This window comes from Micrasema longulum, unplaced genomic scaffold (assembly GCF_059751315.1).
Source record: "Micrasema longulum isolate JH-2025_06_02 unplaced genomic scaffold, ASM5975131v1 h1tg000581l, whole genome shotgun sequence".
Taxonomy (NCBI): domain Eukaryota; kingdom Metazoa; phylum Arthropoda; class Insecta; order Trichoptera; family Brachycentridae; genus Micrasema; species Micrasema longulum.
This window is the reverse complement of record NW_028277777.1, coordinates 113,757-125,779: the sequence shown is the minus strand read 5'-3', so window position 1 is coordinate 125,779 and position 12,023 is coordinate 113,757. Positions and strand designations below refer to the sequence as shown.

General features: G+C 29.8%; 1 protein-coding gene across 2 annotated transcripts in view; it reads right to left on the bottom strand.

Annotated features, from left to right (window-relative positions):
* Positions 1 to 10,079, bottom strand: part of LOC148280414 (uncharacterized) — a 51,192-nt gene extending 41,113 nt beyond the window's left edge. For both annotated transcript variants that reach the window (XM_088228399.1, XM_088228401.1), the window contains exon 1: positions 9,951 to 10,079. The gene's annotated coding sequence lies outside the window, so the exon portion shown is untranslated. The remainder of the gene's footprint in view (positions 1 to 9,950) is intronic.
* Positions 10,080 to 12,023: the final 1,944 nt, after the last annotated feature.

The window sequence follows — 12,023 nt, the reverse complement described above, 5'->3', positions numbered from 1 at the left end:
CACATCAATATTTCAATTTAATCATATTTAGAGTTGCCGTAGTTTGCATCTGGCATACAGATATTATTTAGGTGTTATATTTAGTTCAATATCAGGATGGTAAAAGTTGCATGAAATATGCGTTTTTGTTCGAATTTAAGACCGGTTTCATCTTGATTTATATTTTGTAAAATGTTGCTTCCAGTTCTAAGTAATCACACCTTAAAAGGGCCAATGCATTTTTTATGAAAACATTGATGGGGTATCGTCATAAAACTAACGATTTTACTTTATTTCAGTAAAATAAAATACTATTTTCAGGTGTCAATTGAGGTTTTAAAGGACTGTATAAGCGCAAATCAAAGAAATGATTTCTACAATGTTAGTGTGATTTATAAATCGTGAAATATAATCATTGGATGGCCTCCGTGGTGTAATGGTTAAGACGCTTGACTCACACACTGAAGGTTCCGGGTTCGATTCCCGGTGATAACACAAAAAATAAATGTGATTTTTTCAAGCCTGGGTGTTCTGTGATGTAATTCACCACTGTGATTGGGCCTCCTGGCCTGTTGTGGTGCATAAAAAAATTAAATAAAAAAGAAAAAATGAAATTAAATAAAGAAAATTAAATAAAATTAGATTTTTTATAAATATAACCACCAGTGAATTCAAACCTTTAATAGGCTTTGTTTATGTATCCATTACAGAAAGTTTTCATATGAAATTTTGTAGTGTGTGTACACGCACAAATAAAAATCACCGACAGGGCACTATCACATGAATATAGGCCATTGATCGTTCAAACGCATTGTACGTATCTTAATATATAATTAATGGTCCACGGATCAATAAAATAAACCTCATTATTTTTAATTTTTTTTTGCACCTCAACAGGCCAGGAGACCCTATTACAGTGATCAATTACAGCACAGAACACCAAGGCTTGAGAAAAATCAAAGTAAATTTTTGTGTTTTTAATCAAGCCTCTTAGCCACTTCACCACGAAAGCTTATTTTTAAGACACGTGACACCATTTAAGCATGAATGTATATAGTATATAATTAACGTGATCAAACTCAACTAAGTACAAAGACAGTGACTTCGCGTAGTTTTTAAACGAAGTCTCAAATTGTATCAAAGGTCAAAATCTAATCCGTATTTTTTTATATATTTTTGAATTTTTTATACAAACTAAGTATTTTGCGTGAATAAATATTTTAAACCACGGCTAAATCTATATTTTTTTATTATCACTTGTGTTGTCCAGATGGTTGTGAAAATTGATGTGCATGTTAAATTTTTTATTTTTGTGTTTTTAAATAATATTTATACTTCCACTTTCCATTATATTGAGTCCTAGCTTAATAAAGGGCTTTTAGTCTTTTAGAGTTAGGGATTCGTTTTTTTTTTGTTATATCGGTCGGTGTGCATTACCGCAAATCCACTAAATAAACCTTTTCAGAAGATAGTAAAAACTGTTTTTAGAATCAAATTTATCACATGATTTACTCACCTCCGCGGTATTGTTTTTTTTTAGAAAGCTCGCCTCCTATTGGTTCTACGCGTATCGTATGATTACCGAACATCCAAAAAGAGTTAAAAATCTCCCCGTACGAAAATATCATTTTTGCCAAAATTGTAAATTGGCGGCAATACATGCCGACCGACGATATGATATGTATAAATAAATAAATGAATAAATATCTCTTATGATGCTTTCATATTTTTGTTGTTTAAGAAGCCTGGATTAAAAAATATAAAAAATGACGATAAAAGTATTCGAATTCATGAATTATATTTAAATAAAAAAACCCCAATCATACATATTTGGTAGTTTATATACGTTGAGATTGTGAACTCAATAAATTCGATATCTCCCCACACACGAATAGGTCCGAGAGTATTTACGTCCCGTAATAGATTTACCAGCTATAATGAACAGTGAAAAAGATGAATTGACTTTTGTTCTAACTGTTTTCTCTTGTAACGGATCAATATTATAATTGTTCCATACATGGAGTGTCAAAGAGTTATGTTGTTCCTGCTGGCATTATAATAAGGAGGTAGGTATAACGTCTAAAACCAGATATTGCTGGCGCACAAGCCACAAAGGTATAGTGAAATTGGTGAAATATATAAATATAGTGAAATTTTAAATTGAAGATGCGTTTAGAAAACGTGCTAAATAAAATCCGTAAGTTTGATAAAATACATTTTTTTTTATCGGAAAATTACATGTTACTTCCGTAAATGCACTCCGTCTAAACCTCCTAATAATCAGGTCCTTTGAACCCAATCTTGAATGGTTTGTTACAAACTTTCGATTTTGTCAACTCAAATTTACCATGGTATATTTTTTGAGTACTTAAAATTTATAAACCTAACATAGTTAAAAGTTCAATGAAATAAATCGATTTTTGTGATAAAAATTATATTCATGTTGACTAAATTAATAAATAATTTACCATTCATAAGCCTAGTGACAAGTGTATCAAGTAACCGGGTTGCGGTGCAGTGGCAGTATTGTGGACTCACAGGCCAAAGGTCCGAGGTCAAATCGCACCTTACCACAACTCGATTTCCATTTTTCCAGCACAAGTTATTTACGACTTCTAGGAATTAGTCTGCAAATTGAAATATTTGAGTAAATAATAAGAACTCAAATATTTCACTTTTTTCTAAAAAAAAATAATTTATACACATAATTATCTTGCCAGTGCCAATTGGTGGGAAACAAGTTTCAGTTTTTCCCCTTTGCCTTTAGTTAGAAAATAATAATAATAGTTATTATCCAAAAATAATAAATTAACTAAACTAACTAAGCTTGATTTTTAAACACCCCAAAAAATATGATGAATGACAATCTAAAAATATCTTTTAATGTTAAATAAATAAAGGAGTTGATAAATGTCAAAAGAGCAATAACTTAAACTTCAAAAAGTGAATTATTTTAAGGTATTTATTTGTATATTGGTAAGAAGCTCTTTAGTTTGAAACATTTTTAAGAGTACATGTTTTTTAAATTATTGAATTCAGTGATATAGACAAGTTTAAAAAGATCTTAGAGGCATCATAATATTGTTTAATGTTTTTACATCAATAAAATACTGGTTATATGTGAGTGATTTTTTGGGACTAACAAGATGGGCACCTATTTAAACACACGACGGTTTGCCAAAATATCAAGATGAACCGGTGGAAATAATAATATATAAGGCCGCTTAGTGAAATATATGCCAAATAAAATGTCATTGCCCTCTTTGAACAGTTGGTAACAAAATTGTCTAACCACCTACAAACAAAAAAGAGTAATTATTATATTTTTGCATAACAACATGATAACTACTGTTCTCAGTCATTTAAAAAATAAAATAAAAATGTAAAATTTAGTATTGTTCAATTTTAAGGCACCTTGTTCCATTTTGGTTATTTTATTTAGTTAAACATAAAAAATATGTATTGACACTAAAGTTAGAAAAAGGGTTAGTAGGTATAAAGAAAAAGACAAAAGTAAACATTTCGTGACATGAATTTTTATATGTATTAAAAATATTTTTACTATTTAAGAATATAAAAAACTTGCCCCAAAACCATGTTCCACACTTTACTGAGCCAAATTAAATACATTTAATAAAATGCGGTTTTTTAGAAAAACTACAATCACGATTGCAAACAGTACGAAATGTAGTTTAAAGTACATACATAGATTATTTTAAAAAAAGTATTTGTCGCATTTAAAGTTCACCTAAAAGTACTTTCGTTGTTTCCCACAATGATATTTAAAAAAACCGTCACTCGATGATTAAAAATCAGTCACGTTTACCACTAAGCCACAACGCTTGTCAAAGGAAATAAATGGTCAGATAAATTGGTTGGATTCACCTACCTACACTAACTTATCTTACGGAAATTACAGCCAGGTACCGATACTACTAATCCTCGTTCGAGATGGAAAACTTCGTATTGACGTGTGTATTCATAAAAACGTCAGTCCGTGGGTTTTATTGACACTCAATTAAAATAATCAATAAACAAATAAACAATCACTTTTACACATGTCAGCATGGGTAGAATAAAACACCGAATGTGAATCCGCCGTGACCTCGTTTTTGTACGCGCGGAGTACTTTCGTACGCTTTTACACATGATTAGGTAGGCAATAAAAGTCATCAAACGTGTATAGTACCTATACCTACTGTACATTGTACATTAGGCTGTGTGCAGTCAACGAACGTAGTATAGTAGAGTATACGCCGTCCTCCTGAAAGAAAAAAGTCCATCCAATACATTATACGTATTTTATACGTACATCGTTGTCCGACAATCAATCCCAACTCGCGCTTGTATATCACAAGACGGCCAACGGACATACAACTGGTAATTATGAAATTTTAAAACCGCTGAAATAATAATACACGTCGTGATTCGTTTATCAGTGAGAAACCGCGACTGAAAAAATTCGCCATTAGTCCATCTTGGTCCCATTTTGCATCACACAAAGTGGCGCTGCTCTGGGTTAATGGCGAATGCTCGCTTCTCGATACGTCGTGTGAGAACGCCGATGCGAATTGATCGCGAAACATTGATGGCTAACGCGAAAATGACAGCTAATCAAGAAGCGATCAAATAAATACTATAATTGTAATATTTCTATTTGGAATAAAATTTTGATTGACGGATGACGATAAAAAGCGTACATCGGTCTCGGATGATGACAGCCGCGGGCGAACTTTAATTGATCCTTAGGCAAATAATCATAGGCTTTATGAACATATTGATTAAACTAACGTTACCGACAATATTTCAATAAGTAAGTAAGATCTTAATTCGTTTGAGATAGGTACGAAAAAATAACATCTAGATGTAATTCTTTAAAATTACAAGTAGTAGTAGGTACCTACAAAATTTCCATTTAATATATGGCTTGTACTTTTTTGAAATAATGTTATGAATAATAAATTTTATGGATAGGGTCATATGTTTATAATATTTTTTTTAACAAATGTTATTATTTAGAAGAAAAGTACTTGTGTTCAATTCTAGTTTTTTAAACCAACGCATTTGAGATTTTGTAGAATTAATGAAATGTATAGATTTTATCAACTTTTCAAAATATATTATTATTAAAAATTTTAACGAAATTGATTTGATTTTTTGTCGGCAAGTATTTTCAATGGAAAAATAAAATTATTGACTGATTTTTGCTAACCCAACCCTATTTTAGGACAAAAAACATAACATTTTTAATATAAATGAATACAAAGGAACTGTAAATAATAATAATACTGGAATACATTTTTGTACCCTTTTAGACAGTATTTAAATATTCACCATTGGGTGTGGAAAGGTATTGATGATGAAACAATTAATCAAAAATACAATTGATGTCAAAAATGTAATTTTTCTTCCGAAATTCAATACATGATGGGTTATATAATATAATATAATATACAATACATGATGAAATACAATAATTACATAAAGGAATTTTTTTAATTGATTCTTATTTGTGTAGGCTGAAATGAATTTTTATAGTTTATTTTTTACTATTACAACCCAATAAACGTACTTCCGAGATATTTGGACTCTATAATTATTTTCTGCAAATCTAAATAATTTTTAAATGACGTGGTCTTAAAATGCATTAAATTTATATTTTCAAAGACTTAGAATAGTATTGTCTTAAATTATCGTTGAGTATAATCTGAAGATTTCACTTGTAGAAATTTATTTTGGAGTTGTGATATTTATATTACCTTAATATCTATACTAATACCTTAAAATGGCTATTTTTAGTTTTAGTTTAGTTTCAGTTATTGTGGTTTTACATAAGAAATGTGATATGCTTATCCAGATATCAAATATTGTTTAAAACTGAAATACGTTTGAAAAAAAAAAACGTAGGTCAACGATTATTTTTGAATAAAATATTACACCTTTTTGCACAATGGCAGCTTTTTTTATTGTTGTGATATTTTTAGTCAAAAGAAAACTATAAGTGGGACGTGTTTTGTGGGTAGAGTAAAACCTTTTTATGTCTGTTTAATGATATTTTAAATCAATTTCACGAATATAAACGCAAATATAGTAATGGTAATAAGAAATTTATGCGTTTTTTACAGTGAAATTAATTTGGTATAGGTTGAATAAAAACTTATATTTTCCTATGACTACCCACAAAATTAAGTGCAAAAAGCAGGCCCATAAAAAACTTATCCTAAAAAAACATGTACTCTGAATCAAGATAAAATATAATAATCAATAAATGTGCTATAAAAAGGTATTTTATGAAATGTTAATAAAATAGAATACCCATATTTTAATGAAAGCTTTCAAAAAGATGTTGATAAATATTATAATAAATAAAACTCTTTTCTCTTTTAAATTTTAATTTTTTCTAAATAAATAACTTAATTGAATCAAATAAACGAAATTTTTTATTTGTCGCCTTGACAAATTATTAGTTGCCCTGATTTTAAATACACAAAAAGTAGAAAACTAGAAAATACTTAAAAATTACCAAAAACACCCTGCTGATTTTTCTCTAAAATTTAAGAGATATTACCCGTTTTTAGGCAAATTAATAGAATGAAATTATGCCTTGAAGACCAAAATATATATATATTTTTAATAATGGTCTAAAATCGCGTTTTAGTCAAATCGTTAGATATTTTATCGAACAAAAAAAAAACACTGAATATGGAACAGAATATGTGTTATGTGTGTCATAATTTTTGGGTTTATTAAGATGAATATAATGACATAATAATTACGGTCGTTAAACTGATATGAAAAGAAAAGTTTTTTCGCTTTCGCTTACCCAAGCTTTTCATAAAAACCGTGACATTATTAGTTACTTTGTTTCTAATTAACGAGTTAGTATATAATTTATTTTTTTTAATTTGTAAAAGCAAATGATTAATAAAAAAATAAAAAAATGTTAGCATTGGTGATAATTAAGGCATATACAAAAAAAAATGAAACTAGCAACGCTATATCGTGGGTATACAAGGAAAACCGATTAACTACGTTTTTGGCATATTTGAGTTATAAATACCATTAACTTCAAATTTTTATCGTCTATCTACAGGTATAATCTGTTTGTTCTTTTCTTAATATAATGCTATTTTTTGTGGTATTTGTTTCACTGGTTCTATTGTAATTATGTAAAAGGTTCATGGAACCGTAAATGAATAAATAAAAAATAAATTTAAAAAAAATACGTTTCTCGAAAAATGCGACGTTGGCGTGATTGTTGTAAAGTCAAGATTCGTGATACTGTTCTTAACAAATTTAGATGGCCAGGAACAAATAAACATGAATCGTGACGTAGTAGGGGAGTGGCTACTGCCCATTGTATTGCTGTAATATTAAGCTTACTTCGTAGACAATAATCATATAATGGTTTTTCTCTATATGGGCGTCTCTATTAGGTTATTACTCTAAGTTATTATTATTCTGTGAACAAAACAACATGTTTAGAGAACTACATAATGTTTTTATGAAGGTTTTTTTCTCAGTGTGTAAGATGTTCTACTACTTTATTTATAATATTTGTTTTAAAAAAATACTGGATTTATGTACTACCTTTTAAACGTATATTTTTTAAAAAATGTAGTCAACAATGTTTCGAGTATGTTCAGATGTTTATAGACAGCCTAGATTTCACTTTCTAGAGTGTTATTAAGATCTAAATTTATTGCAACAGTGGGGGGAAAATATTTTTAAGAAGAGAATATGGAAGTTTAGACAGGGCTTATGGCCCATAATTGGCTGGTTTAAGAAGCCACTCAGCACACTATGTAACATTCAGTACTAAAGAAAAAGAAAACTCCACAAAAATAAAAAAAATGGAAGAGTAAAGGAAATGTGGATGTTTGAAAATAGACAGAACGGTGAGTGTAAAGTGGCCGCTTAAACCAGCTAATAACAGGAGTCACATAAATGCCTAGACTTTCATATTCCCTTGTCAAACGCGTTTTCATTTGATGTTGAAAAACATTTAAATTTATACTGTCTTACTTAATTATTGTAAAAAATAATAAAATAATAATTGCTATTTATCTGTTATTTCGCTACATTCCATTTATTGATTTTTAAATGTAAAACGAAAAACAATGTTAAACACCGAGATAGAGCACTGGCAAATCGAAGACAAAAAAGGTTGTAAATACAAATAGTTTTGATGTAATAACTTATATTTACATATAAGTTATAACATCAAAAAGTTATTACATAAAAAAAAAAAAAATACTTGTTACACTTCCAGATATTTATTTGACCAATTAGCGCTTTCACCCTCTAATGGGCATCTTTAGACTGGCGAATATTATACAGTGTAAGGATAATTTATATAAAACTTAATATTATCTTAAGTGTCACCAGGTATTTTTAAATTAATAACTTATATGTGAATACAAGTTATTACACCATTACAATAGGATTCCATCAAGAATTGTCAATTGATAATTTTAATAAAACAAATAGTTTTGATATGATATATAAGAATATAAACATAAATATTATATTTACCTCATAAAAGTCAACCGTGTTATGCAATTTATTAATTATTTTAAAATGTAAGCGAAAAAGATTACGTTTCAAAATTATTGTTTAACTACTTACTGATTTGTATATATTTTGTAACTGTGTTATTTAAAGGATATAATAGGAGTATCAAGAAAATGAATTATTTATCGAAATTGTTAATTTAAAAAAATAAATATCAAATATTAGAGAGTCAATTAATCGGGCAAACGTAAACATTATCAAATTAAGACCATCACATCGTTAGTACACACTTTGAAATTCCTCTTGTTAAATCAAGCAATACTTCACTCTTTGATGTCCGGACACGAGATAAGTTGGCTTAACATACAAAGAGGACGACAGATTAGTACTTGTATGTAGTATGCAAACAATACGGTTAACTGAGGAGGACGCTACACTATATTGGTACTAATACGTATGTCAATACATTAAATATTCTGTGTCAGTATAAAGAAAAGTTTGCAGGTATGTTAAATTTATTACTCGTATGGTTTACGCGACTTTCTTGCACCTGAGTAGAATTCTTTGTTAACAATCGGTTTTAATAAACGTTTTACTGATCGACGCATTACTTTAATATTGATGATGCTAGTACTAGATTTCTAAAATTGAGCTTCATAGATATCCTTTTTTGGGTTTACCGGTATTTTATTAACGAACATTGTGATGTACTTGATTTTTTACGAATCATCAAATATATCACAAACTGTGACAAAAAATGGATTTTTTCACTACTGAAAACTACTGTTTCTTTTATTTTCCGACTATTCAAGAGATTAAAAAAAAAAAAAAGCAATTTAACCCTAAATAAACACATTTAAAATAAAAAATAAAAAGATGTTTTAATTTGTGTATTTTTAATGATTTTGATAAAATTATCACGAAAAACTTTTTGCTTTTACTTGATTTAATTTGACCAATGAGTGCGTTAGCCTAATTAGGCATTTTCAGGACTATTAAATTGTTTACAACATTTTCAACTTTACAGGCCCTAAGTTAGCACATTACCTCTATTTGACGCAACAAAACTTTACATATAGATCCATGACAAAATACACACATATTTATTGTATTTTTGTTTCTGAAACGAAGAAATTGCTATTTCGACTAACATTTTTGTGTGATTTAAATATTATTTGAAAAAGTTAACATATTTATTTTCTTATTTAGGATTGACAAAACGGTAATTGAAGCTCTCAAATAACAGTTTTACATCTATAAAGAAAAAACGTGTGACATCAAAAATTATGTTTAAATTTTCGTGTTATTTTTTTAATGTGAAAAAACAAAAAATATATGAAAAATTATTTCAGTTAAAATTCACATGTTTTCACGATGACAAGATGTTTTTAAGTTTAAAGTGTGGTTAGACTTATGTATAAATTAGTATGGGTTGTAGCAAACACATCGGGAATTACCGTGAATAAAAATTAGCGACACTCGTGTTTCACAGATCGCGGTCGCGGGGCCTATTCCCGGCACTCGGTTATGTTGAGCGGCCGTTAGCGTCAGGCGACGCGGGCTCGTGGCGCGGTACTGAACTCTCCACTCATAACGTGGAAGTATGGAAGTGATACCGACGCGCGGCAGGCGGGAAGCGTCATCGGAAGTGGTAAGAAAGCCTTTCGGCGAACCCAAACGTCGCGAATACACTCAGGGACCTTATTACGGACGTGATTCGAGTGATAAATGACGAACTTCTCAAATGGTCGAATAAGCAATGCGTACGATTATGAAAAACTTAGAAATAAACATTTACAAAAATATGTACCTGCGTTTTATAATTTACTCTTCTTTTTGTGGTGCCTTATCAGGCCCCTCCAACGTTGAAGATCACTACAGCGAAAGAATCTCGGTCCTGCAATACTCCGAGGCGAGGACAACTGCTTGTTGGATGTACTCGCCATAGTAATTCCTGGGAAAAGATGACCAGAGTGGTTTCCCGTTACCTTCTCTGGTGGATTTTTTTGTCAGGGTTACCTTCTTGTAGCTGGTTGGTTCTGGTTTAGAGGCGCCAGAAACTCGCTTTTCATCCTCTCGTTATTTGCTGTAATCACACTGTTATAAGTGTGATCCCATTGCCCAGGGTTCGTGAAGTAGACTGCAATTGGGCATTCGCAACATTTATTAGAATCAGACCCTCTAGCAAGATGTAACTCACTGCGACCTTACTGACGGTTTAAACCCCTATTTACTCAAACTTTCCAATTTTGGGGATGTTTTCTTTAAGTCCTAAATTACCATGGTAGAAAGTTGAAAACAATGTTGTAGAGTGGAGCTGGAACCTCCAATCTCCTGTTTTGTAGTCCATAATACTATTCATGGAACCACAACCCTTTATTTTTCGTTCTAGTAGTTAAAATGACCATTATTTTTTTGCACCAAATCAGGCTAAGAACCTGAATAAAAGTAGTGATTTACAACAAAAAACTCATTTTTACAAAACCCACTTTAATTCATTGTTGTTTCACTGGGAATCGAACCCAGAACCCCGTACGTGAAGTAAGCCTTCTGCGATTACAGTAAATAGGGAAAGCTCAATTTCATTTTTATAAGTTTTTTTTTAACTGCTTAATTGAAACGACATAAGTGTAATTTTAGTCGTTTTGTGGAAAAGAACCTTGAATAATTGAATATTAAATTAGGTGAATTTGTTAAATTTACCTGACTAATGTGTTATTTTTTTAATTACAGAATTTACTCTTCTGAAAATATACAAAAAAAACTAACTGTCGTTATTCTTTGAGCAGTTAATTTTTCAATAAAAAAGCGATCTGTAATAAGGTTCCAGATTGGCATGTGAACGAAACATAAAGTAAAATAAATCAACTAATTTTTAATTGACAAAATTTAGCGTTTACGTGTTACATTAAACATTTTATTTCAGGGCCTATTGCTTTTATCTGCTTTCGAAAGGATTACGCACGAAATACTTATTTGGGAATTTCCTATGGATGACGAATCTTACTTTCATTAATATATCCGTATGGATGAGATAACATCCTGAATGTTTCACTATCCCCCAATGAAGAAGTACAGCGGTTTTTAAATTTGTTAAAATAGTATTTTTATGTATCGTATTATAGGGGTATGATTTTTTAACCGGAAATCTATCAAAACCTCATAAAATCATTCTTAAGAACTTGTGACGTAGTTCATTTTTATTAATTTTATGGTACGTTTTTTAGAAATTTTGTCACAAAATTAAATGATCTAATTTTTAACGCTTGAAAGAAAACATTTTAAATATCCGATTTCCCACAGCTCTGGTCTTTTTCATTAACAATAAGAAGAGAAAAACAATATAGAAGATTTTTCGATGCTTTTTTATATGTAACAATGGAGAGATTATTTAGAGCAGGCGTTAACATGACTTATAATATATATATAATAATAATAATAGTAACCTATATTAGGTGATCACTTTACACACTGTCCGATATTCATAATTCTATTTACTTTATTATAGAAATAAAAGACGAGTGACACTT